The 15321-nt window shown below is 48.6% G+C and overlaps 1 protein-coding gene across 6 annotated transcripts in view; it reads right to left on the bottom strand.

Moving 5' to 3' along the window:
- The window catches only part of SHANK2 (SH3 and multiple ankyrin repeat domains 2), a 285477-nt gene that overhangs the window by 252485 nt on the left and 17671 nt on the right, over nt 1-15321 (bottom strand). The gene's annotated exons all lie outside the window — the stretch shown is intronic.

The raw sequence follows: 15321 nt of genomic DNA, 5'->3' as shown, positions 1-15321 counted from the left end.
TCATGCAGTGTTTTAAAGTGACCTCGCACTGGGGCCAGAGCTTGCAGCAGAAGCCAGGCAGTGGTGAGGCAGGACAAAAGCTTGGGCCATAGATGTTTCCAAAGCACATCACATCCCCACCTCATCAAGCCTTCTCATTCTTTCTGCTGGAGGACAATTGCAGTGCTATTACCCTCAGCTGTAATTACTAGGGAAGACGAACCCAGTGCAATCATGCCACTTCACAGCAGCCTAATGCAAGGCTCTGTGTACAGAAGCAAACTCTGGAGGGAGTATTTCATTTTCTTAGTGCTTCACTGAACTGAAAATTAATGCTGCTCTCCAGAGCACCTTAAGTCAATAAAATGCATAAACATGACGATGTCTTCCTTATTTATCTCCTGATGCTAAACCACACAAAGCCAAAATGCAGTAGGCCTGTACAGAATATTTGAGGGTGCAAGAGGTACAGAGCAGCGAGGGAGAAGAAAAAGACATGAAGAGCATCAGAGGGTTTGTCTCTCCCCAAAGCCTTTTGAGAGCACGATCTATTCCAGGGCAATGGATTCCACAGAGTGCAGCACACTGCAATTACTCAGCACACAAAAACTGCAATAATACAGCACACAAATAGAGCTGAATGAGAAAAACAACTTCCCCATCTTTTGGCAAATGGGTTTTCCTGCCAAAAAACACCCAGCAATATCCCACTACGGACTAGCAAATGGCAATCACCAGCTGAGGAACCAGCTCCTGGGTACCAAGCACTTGGGTTTGACAAATAGTGGGAGCAGACCTCCTTGGAGATGCATCAAGAAGGCAGTGAGCACCCATTTTCTGGGTAAAAGATAAATGCACAAGGAGCCATGGAAAGGCTACTGAAAGAGTGTGGCAAGAAGGATAGAACTTTCTCCCACCAGCACCATGGAGGAGCAAGCCAATCCAAGCACTGGAGAAACTGAATATCCACGGAGCTCCCAGTGTAGGGCAAGATGCTGCCAGGGAGCAGAGCTCAAAGATGACCTTAGGGCAATTTTGTTGTTTGGCTCCTGTGTGGAAATGGAAGATGCCATCAGTTGTTAAGTGGGGATGCTCACTGCCAGCATGGAGGGTTTCTGTATTTCAAAACTTTATTTCTTTGGGATTTGGAACAACACTTCCACATTTCAGTGTGCTCCCTAGAGCAGTGTGCTGACATGACCTGGAAATCTCCAGCTGCAGGACACTTTGGTGAGGTACAGCCCCAGATCTGCAGGTCTCAAGAGTCTGAGATCTGTGCCCCTAATCCCTACTCAGCATGCCACTGAAGACTTGGGGTGCCCACTGTCCTCTACAGACTTCCAGGGGTGTTTCCCATGGAGCTGAAATGAAGTTGCTGAAGCTAAACAAGACAAAGCCACCAACAGACACAACAGTGGAATTCATTTCAGCCAGGTCTTGGCCAAAGGTGACTCCTTGTTTTGTAAGAGAAGCAGAGCCTCTGTCAGGGCCTTGCTTTTATTCCTGGCACACTGTCTGGTTACAGAAATGCAAACAAGGAGACGAGTTTTGGCAACACAGCAAATAAAATAACATAGCAGCCCCCAGGAGGAAGGGAATTCAGGTTTTACTTCACAGCAGCCTCTAAATGCTACCCCATACATACGGACAAGAAGGAATCCACTTTATCTACTCCCAGGACTTGATCTAATCTACATAACAAGACAGCAGCAGTGGCTCTCTGCTAACATTTAATTATGATTGTATTTGAAATATCACAAAAAATGTTTTCCTTATGGATAAAGTGGAAAAAGGTTGATAAGCATAAAATGCAAATTAACAAGCAGCTAAGCTGTGTTGTCCACTGGGGAGATGAACCTGAGGTAAATCTGCTCAACAAGCTCTGAATTTGTTTTCAAACTCCTGTTGTCTTTTCAGATTCTCTTCTGTCCTTTCCCTTCCAGCACACTGTAATCTTTCTGATATTTACGCAGCCAAGTGCAAGCAGAGGCTGGGAACAGAAAGGCTGGAAGCTAACACTGCTTGCCCTATGTGCTTCTCTTTAGGAAAGAAGATGTGTGGGGAACCAACACGGCCATTTAGATCTATCTGTCAGAATGGGGAATGGCCACTTGAAACGGAAGCTGCAAGAACTCCACATGACTTGCAGAGCAGTTCAGGCTGGTTACTCACAGTGTGCCATGTGCATGGCAGAGAGCTCAAGGGGAGAGTTTGATTTTTTCTCTTCTCATTGCTCAAGTTTTCACCTTGGAAATCTCCACTGACTGTAGAGAATCATGGAATGGTGTGGGCTCAAAGGGACCCTCAAAGCCCTTCAGTCCAACCCCCCCCAGTCAGCAGGGACATCCCCAGATACAGCAGGTAGCTCAGAGCCCCAAACAACCTGACCTGCAGTGGTGCCAGCCATGGGGCTTCTCCCACCTCTCTCAGCAACCTGGGCCAGGCTCTCACCCTCGGTGTCAAAGATTTCTCCCTTGTATCCAGTCTAAATCTTCCTCTTTTAGCTTAAAGCAAACATCCTATGTCCTGTCACAAAGACCCTGCTCTAAAATCTGTCCCCAGCTTTCTGCCTGGCCCCTCGAAGGTCTCCCTGAGTTGCCTACAGTTAAGGTGCTTATATTTTATAGCAATCTGATGTGTTGGTGGCTGACCTTGGTACAGAGAAGTGCAGAGTGAAGAAGTTTCTCTGTAATGGATGAAAAGCCTTGAGCTCTGTGGTAAGGGGTTGGACTTGATGATCTATGAAGTCTCTTCCAACCTTGGTGATACTGTGATACTGTGAAAAGACTTTTCAAACAGTCCTAGAATTAAGCTCACAATCCAAACTACAACCATCGCTCCTGGTTGGACAATCTTTGCTCCACTTCACATCCTTGACTCCTGTATCTTGAGCTGCCTGAGAGTCCCAGCGCTGGCTTCTGCACATGCCCTAAGCACTGGCTGAGCAAAGCAAGCAGCAGCTGCAGCCGGCTCAGCGTCCTTTCTGCCACAGGAGGGCTGGGAGATGGGAGGATAAAGGGATGGCCACAGACTCTGTGGGCACTGCCACTTTTCCTCTAGGGCTGCTGCTGGAGCATGTTTCTCATGGCAGCAGGGCAGATGAACTCAGAAGAGCTCACACTGCCATCTTCCCCTCAAAAACACTCATTCTAGATTTCCTTTTTTCTCTCTGTTCAGCCACAGCTTTCACAAAAGCTGCAGGGACTTCTTATCCTGTCATTTGTTCCCACCCAACAGAAAGGGAGAGTTTAAACTAACCTGTGAACATGGTAAAAAAACAAATCCTGAGCAAGGAGTGACCACCCATCTGCCTTGATCTGGAAAAAAGCAAAGAGCCTAAAAGCACAGGAGAGAACTGGATTCAACAGGGCACAGAAACCCAAGTCCCAGAGCTGGCTTGCTCTTGTTCTGAATGCTGTGCTCCAGGGAGCACAGGCTGGCCACAGCAGGGAAAAGAGGAGCAGCCCAGACCAAGCCATTTTTCTGAGCTTTGGGGTTGTTAAGCATACAGAAAGAATTTATTCAATAGATATGCTTACATTTATTTTCAGCTATCTTACATATTAAAAACTTGATACTGGACTCAGTGACTTCACAACTCTTTTCCAAGCAAAACAGTTCCATGATTTTCTGATTAAAACACCCCTAAGGAAGGCTACCTCCATTAAGCTGTGTTCTAAGGACACAACACACTTGCCCACAACAAAAAACATGACTTAAAGTCTTTAACTCAGGTAGGGCCACATGCAATTCCATTATCCTGCAAAGTAACACACCCCCCTGCTTAGTTTCACCTTGGTAAATACGGAGCAGAATGACAGAGACACCCCAAAGCTCCTTTCTTACAACACCTCTCCCATAAAAGTCACACCAGCCCAGCACACTGGGGTTGGAAGGGACCTCTGGAGATCATCCAGTCCAACCCCTGCTAAAGCAGGGCATCCACAGCAGCTTGCCCGGGAGCACAATGGCCAGGGTGGTTTGGAAGGTCTCCAGAGAAGGAAACTCCACAACCTCTCTGGGCAGCCTGCTCCAGGGCTTCAGCACCCTCAAAGTAAAGATTTTCCTTTCGTTTAGGTGGAAAATGTCCCCTTCCTATTGTATCCTGCTTTAGCACCAGCAAACATGGTGAGTGCAGGTGTGTTTGTCCAGTTTACCTGGAGCAAACCCAAGGGTTAATATACACCTGACATCCACCAGAACACAACAGCTACGTGCACAAAGATCCTCCAGCATTTCTCTGCAAGAGTCTCCCTGGTGAGAGCAAAACAAGGCTGCAGCCAAGGCTTGCCCAGGGTTTCAGTGGTGGGCAGAAGGAAATGCACCCTTAGCACCAAGAGTGACTTTGGGCAGGGAAAGAGCAATCAAGGACATTAAAGGGTGTAAAGCCTCCTTCCCCAGTGAGATTTTGGGTTGTTACTGCCTGAACACTGGATATGGTCTCACCTGAGTGGCTACTTTGGACTGACCACAGCAATTATTAGTTCTTCTCTCTCTAAACTACAGCTGAGGCTCACACATCAAAAGTCCTCTCCAAGGCCAGCACGGCCAGATCTGAGAGCAAGGTTTCAAATGCAAGGGTCACCAGCTCCTGGTCCTGATAAGAACAGTGTTTTTATACAAACATTCATTTGCACAATACCAGTGCTGCTGGCTGCAGGGAGAGCTCCTCTAGTCTGCTACTGTCAGGCAAGTTCAAAATGTACCTGTGGGAATAGCTCAGAGACAGAGTCAGCATTGTTATGGGTTGAGCAATTCCACTAACTGGACTGTGAAGAAAGTTTGCTCTTAGAGTAACAGCAACTGCTAGAGAGGCATTCAATGATTAACTCTGAAGAAAAAACTCCTCAGGGAAGGGATTTACAGCTGTAAAACCTGCCAAGCTCCTCACACTTGGATTTTGCAGCTGTCTAGATCCTGGAGCAGCTCACCAGGTTACCAAAGGAAGATGCTGGAGAAGATCAAGCACTGCCTTTATGTAATTACATTGATATTAAACCAAAAATGCATTTCAGAGAGACCTGCAGATGGGGGTGCAAGCCTCCCCATGCCATGCATTTCATACCTCTCCACAGCTCTGCAGAAAGGGTTCTGTAGAAGAAAATACATAGTGAAGACCAGCTCCCATGGCAAGTTGCAATCTGATGGGTTCAGTCTCCACTTGGCCTCTCAAAGAAGCAGTCTCACCCTTGCACCCCAGCCCGCTCCATTCGTGCACCCAGACTGCTGCAGTCTCTGCACCAGCACTGACACTGAAGCAGAACAAAGCATCAGACCAGGTCAGACACCAGGTTTGGGAAGTTAGTTTCAGCATCCATCAGGTCTCTGAACAGGACCACTATGCAAATGTTTGCACAAGCAGCAGAGGAAGCAGGCAGAGGCATGAACAGGGCAGAACCATGCTTTCCAAAGGCAGCATTAATGCTTGGCAGCATGAAATGAATCCCAGACAGCACTGCCTAAGTGACAGGAAAGAAGCCTACACAAACATGGCCCTCTGATTAGCTCTGATGAAAATCTGATTACTACTTCCAAAATAACTCCAAACAGGGCAGCTTACTGAAACCCACGGTACCAAAGGCACCCAGGCCAACACAGGTCCTGCAAGCATACGTCCACAGAGGCAGAGGAGCGCTGGGAGCCCCACACCAAACCCTCAGGGGAGACAAGACCCTCGGTGTTTGCCCTGCTCTCCCAGGCACACCAGGCAAGGAGGCACCTTTGGTGTGGGTGTGAAGCTGTGCTGGCCAGGTTGCAGTCCTGGGGGCCTTCTCCAGAAAGGCCAGCACTGCCGGCAGTGCCAGCCTTATCCTGGCACCAGGGAGCACCTCCTGGTCTGATGTTGTTTGGAAATGTGGCTGTGGTTTGGAGGCTGAAAAAGGACAATGACATGTGTGAAGGCTGTAAGAAAGTTATCTGCTGCTCTGCAGCCACCCCAGCCTGCCTCTGTAAAACAGGGCAGCTGACTCTTGCCACTTCTCTGCAGCACTTCCACTCTGGGGCAGAAAATGCTAGAAAACCAAACCACTTGCGAGTTAGGCAGCAAACTCCTCCCTCCATGGTAATTACCTGAACAAATTTCTCATACATGAGTTGGCTGCTCATAACCCTCTTAATTATGGGTTTATTCCCTACACACCAGTCCTTCACTTACATTCACTTAGGTTACACTGCCTGGTAATGCATTTTTGATCTCTCTGTTAAATAACTGAACCATCCAAATCAATATTTTAGCAGCTGTGTGCCGGGGTGTAAGTAACAACACACCAGGATGCCAAGCAGAAGTCCTTTACTTTTCTCTGAAGCTGCTGTTTCTCAGCCTGGCATCTCTCACTCCTAACATGACACACCAATTTGGAGGCAGCCCTGGCAATCAGTGGTCACATCCATTGGTTTGCACCACCATTATTTTTCATGCCAGTGAGCATGCTGGTGCGCACAGGAGGCAATACAGCAGGCAAGTGAACATCTAGTTCAGGTGCTGCTTTGGTTTCCAAACAGCTGAGCAGGAGCAAGCCCTGGACTCAGGACCATTAAGCCAACTTATGTAAAGAGGGCAGAAAGGCAGAAGGAACAACCTGGCCTTCAGATACTTCATTTCTTGACAACCAAATGGTGACCCAGAAAAGAAGTGCATGCTGTAGAACTAGGACAGGCGACCAGCCCCTGGGTTTAGCCAGACCTCAGCGCCAGGCCACATGTGGTGTCCTCGCTGCCTCTGCGCCCATCTGTGCCTGTCTGCAGCACACATCCCTGCTTCCCAGTGACAGATGGGCTCCAGGCTTCTCCCAGCCTAACTGCACAAAAACTCACCTGAATGCTTTGCAGAGAGAATTTTGAGAGGAACTCTACTGGCCTTATCTGCATCTTGCCTGCTTATTTTACAGCCCAAGGTGAGCATTCCTTGGGCTTCAACTCTCACTCCAGCCTGTGTCAGCACGCACTCCTGGTGCAACTGAGGTCATTCCCTAGGACTGGGCCTGTGCACAATGATGGTGACAGCAGTCTGGAGCAAAGTATCTGCAGGCTCAGAAAGGTTAAGTGATCTGCCAGGATGACCCAGGCAGCACCATGACTCTGCAGCAGAACAGAAACGCATCATTCTCCTGACCTTTCTGATCTTGGTTCCACTCCTTGTGAAGATAAGCAACACATTTACCAAATCACAGTCAGCAGAGATTTGGGCAATCAAGAAACAATTTTCCTCACTGACTACCAGTATTTAATTATTACCTTCAGTAAAGAGCTTAAGAAAGAAAAGATCACTTCTTCAGCAAGAAGAACAGAACCACTGAATCCTAGGCTCAGGTTGGAAGTGACCTCAGAGATCACCTCCTTCATCCTCCCCACCCCCCACACTGGCTGTCAAGCCCCCCTCCAATGACAGGAACATTCCTTTCTTGTCAAGAGGACATCACATTGTGAATTGCCACCAACCCAAGAGTCCAACCTGCGCGAGGCAGATTCTGGCGAACATCAGCATCACCACAACCTCTGGGTTTGTTTCTATCACTTACAGTGATTTCCCTGCAGAGCCCAATTTCTCCCTGCTCATGCAGATCCCTCCCTCACTCACAGGCAATGTAAGGCCTGGCAGGAGGCTGCTGGAGAACCAGAAATGCTTTAACCAGATTTCTGTCTAACTGACTGGATTTCATGTTGGCTGTACTCCTGTAAGGCCTGATTAACTGAATTCATTACCATTTCTAATTTTCTGGCAGCACACTTTGGAGATTCCAGGAGTGGAAATGATCTAAGTCTAATCAAGATATGCCAACTGAATATAAAAACACTTACCCAAAAAAGTCTTGATGGAGTTATGATAGAAAGTATTCCCAACAGAAGGCAGCACCTCTTCAACTGCAGGCACACTACTGTCAGGTTCTGCCGTTAAGTATCTAGCAAAATCTCTTGCTAAACTAAAAGCTCTTTCTAAAAGAAGAGAAGGCTCCAGGAGACCTCTGAGCAGCCTTGCAGTGTTTGATGGGACTGCAGGATTGCTGCAGAGGGACTGTTCGCATAGGCACAAAGTGACAGGACAAGGGACAATGGCTTCAAACTAGAAGCAGCTTGATTGAGATGAGACATAAGGAAGAAATTCTTCTTCCGGTAGGTGGTGAGGCACTGGAACAGGTTGCCCAGGGGAGCTGCGAGGGCTCCAACCCTGGTAGTGCTCAAAGCCAGGCTGAGCAGCCTGGTCTAGCAGGAAGTGTTCCTGCCTATGGCAGGGGGCTGGAAGTAGGTAACTTTAAGGTCCCTTCCAAAATTCCACAGCAGATACTAAGCAGCAGCTGACACAGGATTTCAGTTTGAAACCTTTGTGACAGGCATCTCTATGGGCCAATCCCTCCAGGAATGAGGATCACTGAAGCAACTCCTGGTTTTCTAAAAACCCATGTGCTGATGCAACCCTCTGTGGTGCACCCTTCCCTCTGCTTAGCTGCTTTCTGCACTGCTGCTCAAATCCTTCCGGAGTGTTCCTAACCCGAACAACTCACACACACAGCTCATTTGCTGTATACAACTACCTGAAGGGAGGCCGAAGCCAGCTGGGGTTGGGCTCTGCTGCCAGGCAGCCAGCAACAGAACAAGGGGACACAGCCTCAAGCTGTGCCAGGGGAGGTCTAGGCTGGATGTTAGGAGGAAGTTGTTGGCAGAGAGAGTGATTGGCATTGGAATGGGCTGCCCAGGGAGGTGGTGGAGTCACTGTCCCCAGAGGTGTTCAGGAAAAGCCTGGATGAGGCACTTAGTGCCATGGTCTGGTTGGTTGGGCAGGGCTGGGTGCTAGGTTGGACTGGATGAGCTTGGAGCTCTCTTCCAATGTGGTTGATACTGTGATTTTATGATTTCCTAATGCTGCTGCTGGTGCTGGCAAAGCTACCTAAGCCCTGCATCTCATAGGAGAACAACACCTAGGCAGCCCTGCTTACCCTGTAATGCAGCTGGACAGGGAAGGAAATAATTAAGCCCATTATGTAAACTAAATCCTTCAGGACATGCTCATTAATGAGATTTACTGAACCCACTCCCTGCTTTGCTGCTTCTAGAGTGACAGAAGCCCTCCTCTTCAGCAATAACAGAGAGCAAGAAACAGAATGTGTTCATCACCTTAATGTTAAACATGGGACTCCAGTTTAACAGGGACATCCCTAGCCTCAGAGGGACATGGGATGCTGGAACGGGTCCAGAGGAGCCCACCACGATGATCAGAGGGCTGGAGAACCTCCCCTGTGGGGACAAGCTGGCAGAGCTGGGGCTGTTCAGCCTGGAGAAGGCTCCAGGGAGACCTTGGAACAGCCCTCACGTACCAGAAGGGGCTACAAGAAAGCTGGGGAGGGACTTTTGGAGGGCTTGGAGTGATAGGATGAAGGGAGAGGCAGTGGCTTTGAGCTGGAAGAGGGGAGATTGGTGGGAACTGCATGACCTTCGAGGTCCCTTCCAAGCCTACGCATTCTATGAATCTATCAGTGTCCATTCTTCACATCTACAGTGGCTGTGAGGGAGAGAATAACATCAGAAAAGCTCCAAAACCCAGACTGAAAAGGGAAGCCAAGGCCTTACACCGCCAAGTCTGGTTTTTAGACTGTATCTCAGTGTTTGATTCCATCACCAAAGCTAGAGTCACTTGTGCCTTACACTTCAGACTGGTGTGAAAGGTAGGTCGGCCATACACCGATCACGTCTTTCTGCTTCCCAAACAGTTTAGAAGCACCAGCAAATAACTTATAAATTGAGTGACTGATTTTCTTGTTCTTAGAATTATTCCACTTATTTCCTTTTCTAAACCACACTTTCTCACGTCTGTGGCCAGTTCAAGTATACACAGGCTGAGAGCCCTGGGGCTGTTGAGCCTGGAGAAGAGCACCCTGAGAGAAGATATGATCAATGCTCAGCAAGAGCTAAAGGACAGGGAGCAAGAGGATGGAGACGGACTCTTTTTAGTGGTGCCCAGCAACAGGACAAGTGACAATGGGCACAAACTGGAACCCAGGAGGTTCCATCTGAATAAAAGGTAAAACTTGTTGCTTCGAGGGTGCCGAAGCCCTCAGGTTGCCCAGAGCGGCTGCAGAGTCTCCTCTGAAGATGCTCAACACCCAGCTGGACACTGCAATCCTGGGCAACTGCTGTGGTTGCCTGTGCTTTAGGAGGGGGTTGCACTGGATGATCTCCAGAGGTCACTTGCAACCCCTGCTCAGTGATTCCCTATCAGGGAGTGACAGCGTAGGCTCTGACACTGTTTTGATCCTGCCATCGACTACAGACCAGCTGAAAAGCTCCTAAGCACAACTGCAGTCACTCTGAGGTTTCAGCCCATAGAACACACCATTCACACCACCTCAGCACACCATAAAGCCAAACACCTCACAGGCTGTTGCATCTCCTCCTGCCTGTCTGGTCTGACTGCCATAAGTATTTCTCTTGGATAGTGGCAAGCAGCAAGCAGTCAATCATGAAATGCCCGATGAGCCAGAGATGGCTGAGCTGGCCTTCGAAATACACATTCTTCTCATCTTTCTCTCCTTTGTCCATTTCTACAGAGCACTGCTGCCAGCGACACCCCTCCGCGGCACCACACGCCTTATGGCAATCCAGCTCGCCTATTTTGCACCCTTTTGGTATGCCCAGCCTCCTGCCAGTGCTCACCAGCGATCCTGTTAGGACTCACTAGCTCATCTTCCATCTCTGCGCCATCTGCAGTAACAGACACCTGCAGCAGGCAGTGCCAGAGAAGGCACCTCCAGTTTGTCAGAGAGCAAATGAAGATTTTAGTTTTCAGATCACACAGAAGTATCAAGCTTTGCCAGAGGACACCGAATTTTAAGTCACTCTGCTTTGTGTCCTGGCTTCCTGATTCCTGCATTTGAAGTTGCCATATATTTTGTAATGACTGAACTGGAAGCCAGTAACGTCAGGTTAGCTGAAGAAACTGCTCTGCATTGCAAGTTAGAAGATGTCTCCAGAGCACTATCAACATCTTCTAAACTATGTTTTAAAAGAATCAGAGGGAAAATTGGAAAAGAAAAAACTAGGTGGAGACTGGAAGCCTTTTTAAATAAGCACAAGTGAAATGCAACTTTCAGGTAAAAACCCCAGCAGACACAAGGCCCACATTTGTGCTGTGTCCCAGGAGGCTCTGCACTGGCTCTCCTCCATCAGCTCTCCCCTGATTGTCCAACAAGGGCATCACAGGAACCCTCTACCCAAATCCAACAGCAGCTGCAAGTTTACTCAATGAAAAATTGGTTTTAGACTGAAAAAAAAAACCAAAATCCACAACTTGGTTTTAACATGTCTAATAGAAGAAGTTTTATAATACTAGTCTGCCTGCTGGTTGATCTCTAAAGGACATTCAGCAGGAGGAGGAAGAGAGCCAAAAGGAACAAGCGACCAAGAGCTGCCCGCCCCCCTCGCTGCTGGCTGCACTGAACCCAACACTGTGAAGCAGGAGCAGGAACTCTTTCCTTTTTGGGGCATCAAGCAGGTTTTTCAAGAATTTCTGCCCATCTGTTTCTGGAATCTCGGTGGAACGCAGTGAGATAGAGGAGAAAGTCCTGGGCCGGCAGCGTAGGTCTGCCCAGCCAGCTCCAGGCACCGCACTGATTTCTCCGCACGTTTACCTATGCTTCCACAGGTGAGAGCAGCAGTGTGAGGACGACCAGCACAATCTAGCTCACCCTCATCTCAGATTCCTGTGAAAAACACAGAATGACATAAAGAAGAGTGACACACGAGGAAGAAATTCAGAGACCTATCAGCCACCCAGTTTAAAAATCTGCAAAGCAGAGGCGGCGCTGGCAGGAAGGGGCTTGGTGTTAGCCTGCAAATTCGCCTGCAAATTCGCCACATCTTCATCACACAGCAGCAGCAATGACATGCAGAGCTCCACAAGGGCAGACTCTGATGTAACTTCACTCACTTCAGAGTGCTTCTGGCAGCACGAAGTCAGTACTAAGGCAAAAATAGGCTCTTTGGGTTATCATGACAGACACAAATTCAGGCCAGATCTGACAGAGGGTGAAATGCTGCTCTGCTTCTTCCCACCAACATCTCCCTCCGTTTAAGTCTTGCCAAAGCACCGAGGATCCCAGGCACATGCACGTGCTAACGACCCACACTTGTGCAGCAAGATGCTTGTTTTTTCCCCAAGTCCAGCTAAGATCCAGAAATTAGGGTCTGCTGCATGCAGCCCCCAGAGAGATTCCCCAAATCAGCAGAGATGTGCTGAGCCTCACAGCGTAGCTCTCAGCACAGTAAAGAATAGCCTGGAGCTCGCCAACTGACAAGCTCTGAAGTGTGCACGACTGGACTCACCTTTTATTGCCTTCACTGATGGGTAGAAGCTCATGCTGAGAAAAAGTCTTGCCTAGCAAGTACTTCCCCCTTTTACAGACACAAGTGCAAGTGGCGTGAAAAAACACTCCTGGCTTATGCTACATCTCCTGAGCACAGCCAGAGGGCTAAAGAGGCCCTCTCTGCTAGCCACAGGAGCACAGGAGAAATGCAAAGCAGTTGTGCAGCTCCGGCAAAAATACAGAACGGGACCATAAGTGAAGATGGAACTACTCAAGGATAATTCAGTGCACGTCACTGGCCCTGCATCACTTCCTTCAATACCAAAACGAACTGGTTTCACCTCAGATTCACCCCTCCCCACTCCCTGCTTTACCAGACCCTTCCCAGAGTGCATACCTGAGTGCTAGGTAATGCCAACCTGCACACCCAGGCTCAAACATTTACACATACTTTCCGTGTATTGAAGCTCATTCTTTAACTCGGAATCAAGACACACTTTGATGCATTTCACTAAAAATAAACAAACCTACCCCAAAAGCCCTGCCTGCAGCACAGCTATCTCACAGCAGCAACAAAACCAAAGGTATTGAAGGACCTTTCCCACGCTGTGCTTTGTATCACGTGGAAGAAAGCTGCATTTGAGATTAAACCTAGCAGGGTTTGTGTTTCCAGAGCAGGAGACAGAAATGTGGTCTCCATGAACACAAAGTTGACAGGAAATGTAGGTGAGGAAAGACCATGGACTTTCTCACACGTGAACACCAGAATTCATGCAAGGAAAGAAGCTAGCCTAAGAGGGTAGCTTTCTAGTAGCTAACCTAAGAGGGTTCTTTTGTCTGAGAGACAGGACAAACTGCTCCCATTTTGGAACCCTCTCTTTCACACACAGCAGCCTTCAGTTTCTGAATGGATCCAGAGAGAGAGGAGTTACTTGGGACTGAATACATCCACCACGGATGATACTTTCTGCCACTGCTCTCCCATGCAGACACATCTGCTCCGTGTCTCCCAATCCAAGCTCTGTCTTTTGGCGGCTGTTTTAGATGGCTATTGCTAAGGTCTGTTATGGGTATAGCCACAGTAACAGCCGGAGCCTGCAGTAAGTAGCTTGGGGCCTTGCTGGCAAAAAACACAAATAACAAAAGCAACACAAGCTCTAAGCTTTTGGCTACTAAATACTCCACACAAATCAAGGCTACAGAAATTCCTTGCAGGGAAGTTTTGTCTCTTCCTGTGGAAGAGCAGAGAATGCCAGCAGCTTGTTCTGTGGGAAGGCTAAACTCTTCCATTTACACAAATCACCCAGGGCATGGCTTCACTTTGCATTTTGGATGTTAACTTATTTTTCACAGTGCTCTCCAGAGCTAGCCTTCAGGATACAAAAAGCAAGAGCGGTTTGCCAAGAGCTAGGAACTGTCTTTAAAGGAGAGCATTTGTACATTGCAAATTCATGGAAAACCAAGGGAGCGGTCCCAGTGCTTGCAGTCAGCATCCAGAGCGGAGTGGGGCACCATCGCTGAGGAAGCGAGCAACTGCTTCTGCAAAAGGATTCTCTTAACACCCACAGACAGAAAAAATTACTGAGTTCCTCCCCAGATCCTGTTTTTAACTCACCTCGAGCACAGGATCAGCAGAGCAGAAGCTCCTCCTTATCCCAGAGGCTCCAGTGCATCCCCAAATAAATCTCCATGCCATGAAGTCCCAAGTTACTCACACATCCCTGCCATCTCCTGCTGCAACAGCTTTCTCTTCCCCATGCTGCTTCCATGAGTGGCTGGGGGAGAGCTGCAGCCCAGGCTCACCCATGCAGGCAGCACTCCCAGCATGACCTCCTGCCTTGGCCTCTGGCTGCCAGCTAGAGTGGCTCTCCTGCTCTTTTCACCTCTCTATAGGAACAGCAATTCAACAATTTCCATTCCGTTACAAATACTTAGCTAAAGCTGCAATGCATTCAAAAGCCACTGGAAAGCAGCAGATGGATCTGGAGGGTAGAGAAGATTGATAGCATGGTGACAGCAGCCATTTCCTACATCAAATCCACCTTAAAACCACCAAACCCTAACCCCAAGCCAAAAGAGGGATGCAGAGCAGGGTGGGTTAGCGGCACTGCACTCCACAGAGCTCTGGCTGCGCAGTGCAGCAGTGCCCTGGCTCAGGGGGTAGCCTAGCTGCAGCCATGCAGTACTCACAGCCACACAGCTTCTCCTCGCTGCTTCTTGCCCCCCTAGCCAATCAGCTAGGATGCTGCTCCCAAACCCAGCATGCTGCAGCTGCTTCCACAGCTGGAGGAAAGCTTCTGCTGCAGAACAAACATGCCCAAGAGGACACAGGTCAAACCTTCCCCCACATTTGGCAAGTTTCCCAATTAAAAACGTTCCAATACTTGTACAAATTCTATCAAGTGGAATGCAAATGTCATGATTTTCACATTCCCTTTGGTCCATGCCAATCTGTACGGTGGAGGAATCTTCCAGACAGGAAGATAAAAGCTGAAACGGGGTTGCGGCGAGGTGGGGCTTGGTCTCTCCCCTAGTTTCAGGTGAGAGAACCACAGGAAAGGGCCTGAAATTGCGGCAGGGGAGGTTCACATTGGAGATTAGGATCAATTTCTTTGCTACAAGAGTGGTCAGAGATTGGAAGAGGCCACCCAGTGAGGTGGTGGAGGGGTTCAAGAAACCTGTGGCCATGGCACACTGGGACACGGTTGATGGCCATGGTGGTTTTATGGTGGACTCAAAGACCACAGAGGTATTTTCCAGCCAAAACAATTTTATGATTCTATAACCATGTTTGCGGGCATTTCTCTATGCCTAGGTGCAGCTAGGAAAGCAAAAGTTACTAATCACTAAGAGCAAAGGTGAAGTAAACTCAACAGCTGAGTAGATAAGGCAGGTCTGTAGCCTCCATGGCAGGCAGACATGTCTCCTGCCAGTGTTCTGGCTCACACAAACACACATAAACCACCACCACAGTGGCCAGCTTCTTACCCCAATTTCAGTGCCAGAAAGGTCCCAGTTTCTGCCCAGCCAGCTCATCCACACAGATGTC

Source organism: Pogoniulus pusillus, chromosome 24 (assembly GCF_015220805.1).
Source record: "Pogoniulus pusillus isolate bPogPus1 chromosome 24, bPogPus1.pri, whole genome shotgun sequence".
NCBI classification, from domain to species: domain Eukaryota; kingdom Metazoa; phylum Chordata; class Aves; order Piciformes; family Lybiidae; genus Pogoniulus; species Pogoniulus pusillus.
The sequence above is the reverse complement of the archived record's forward strand: the minus strand, read 5'-3'. Positions and strand labels throughout refer to the sequence as shown.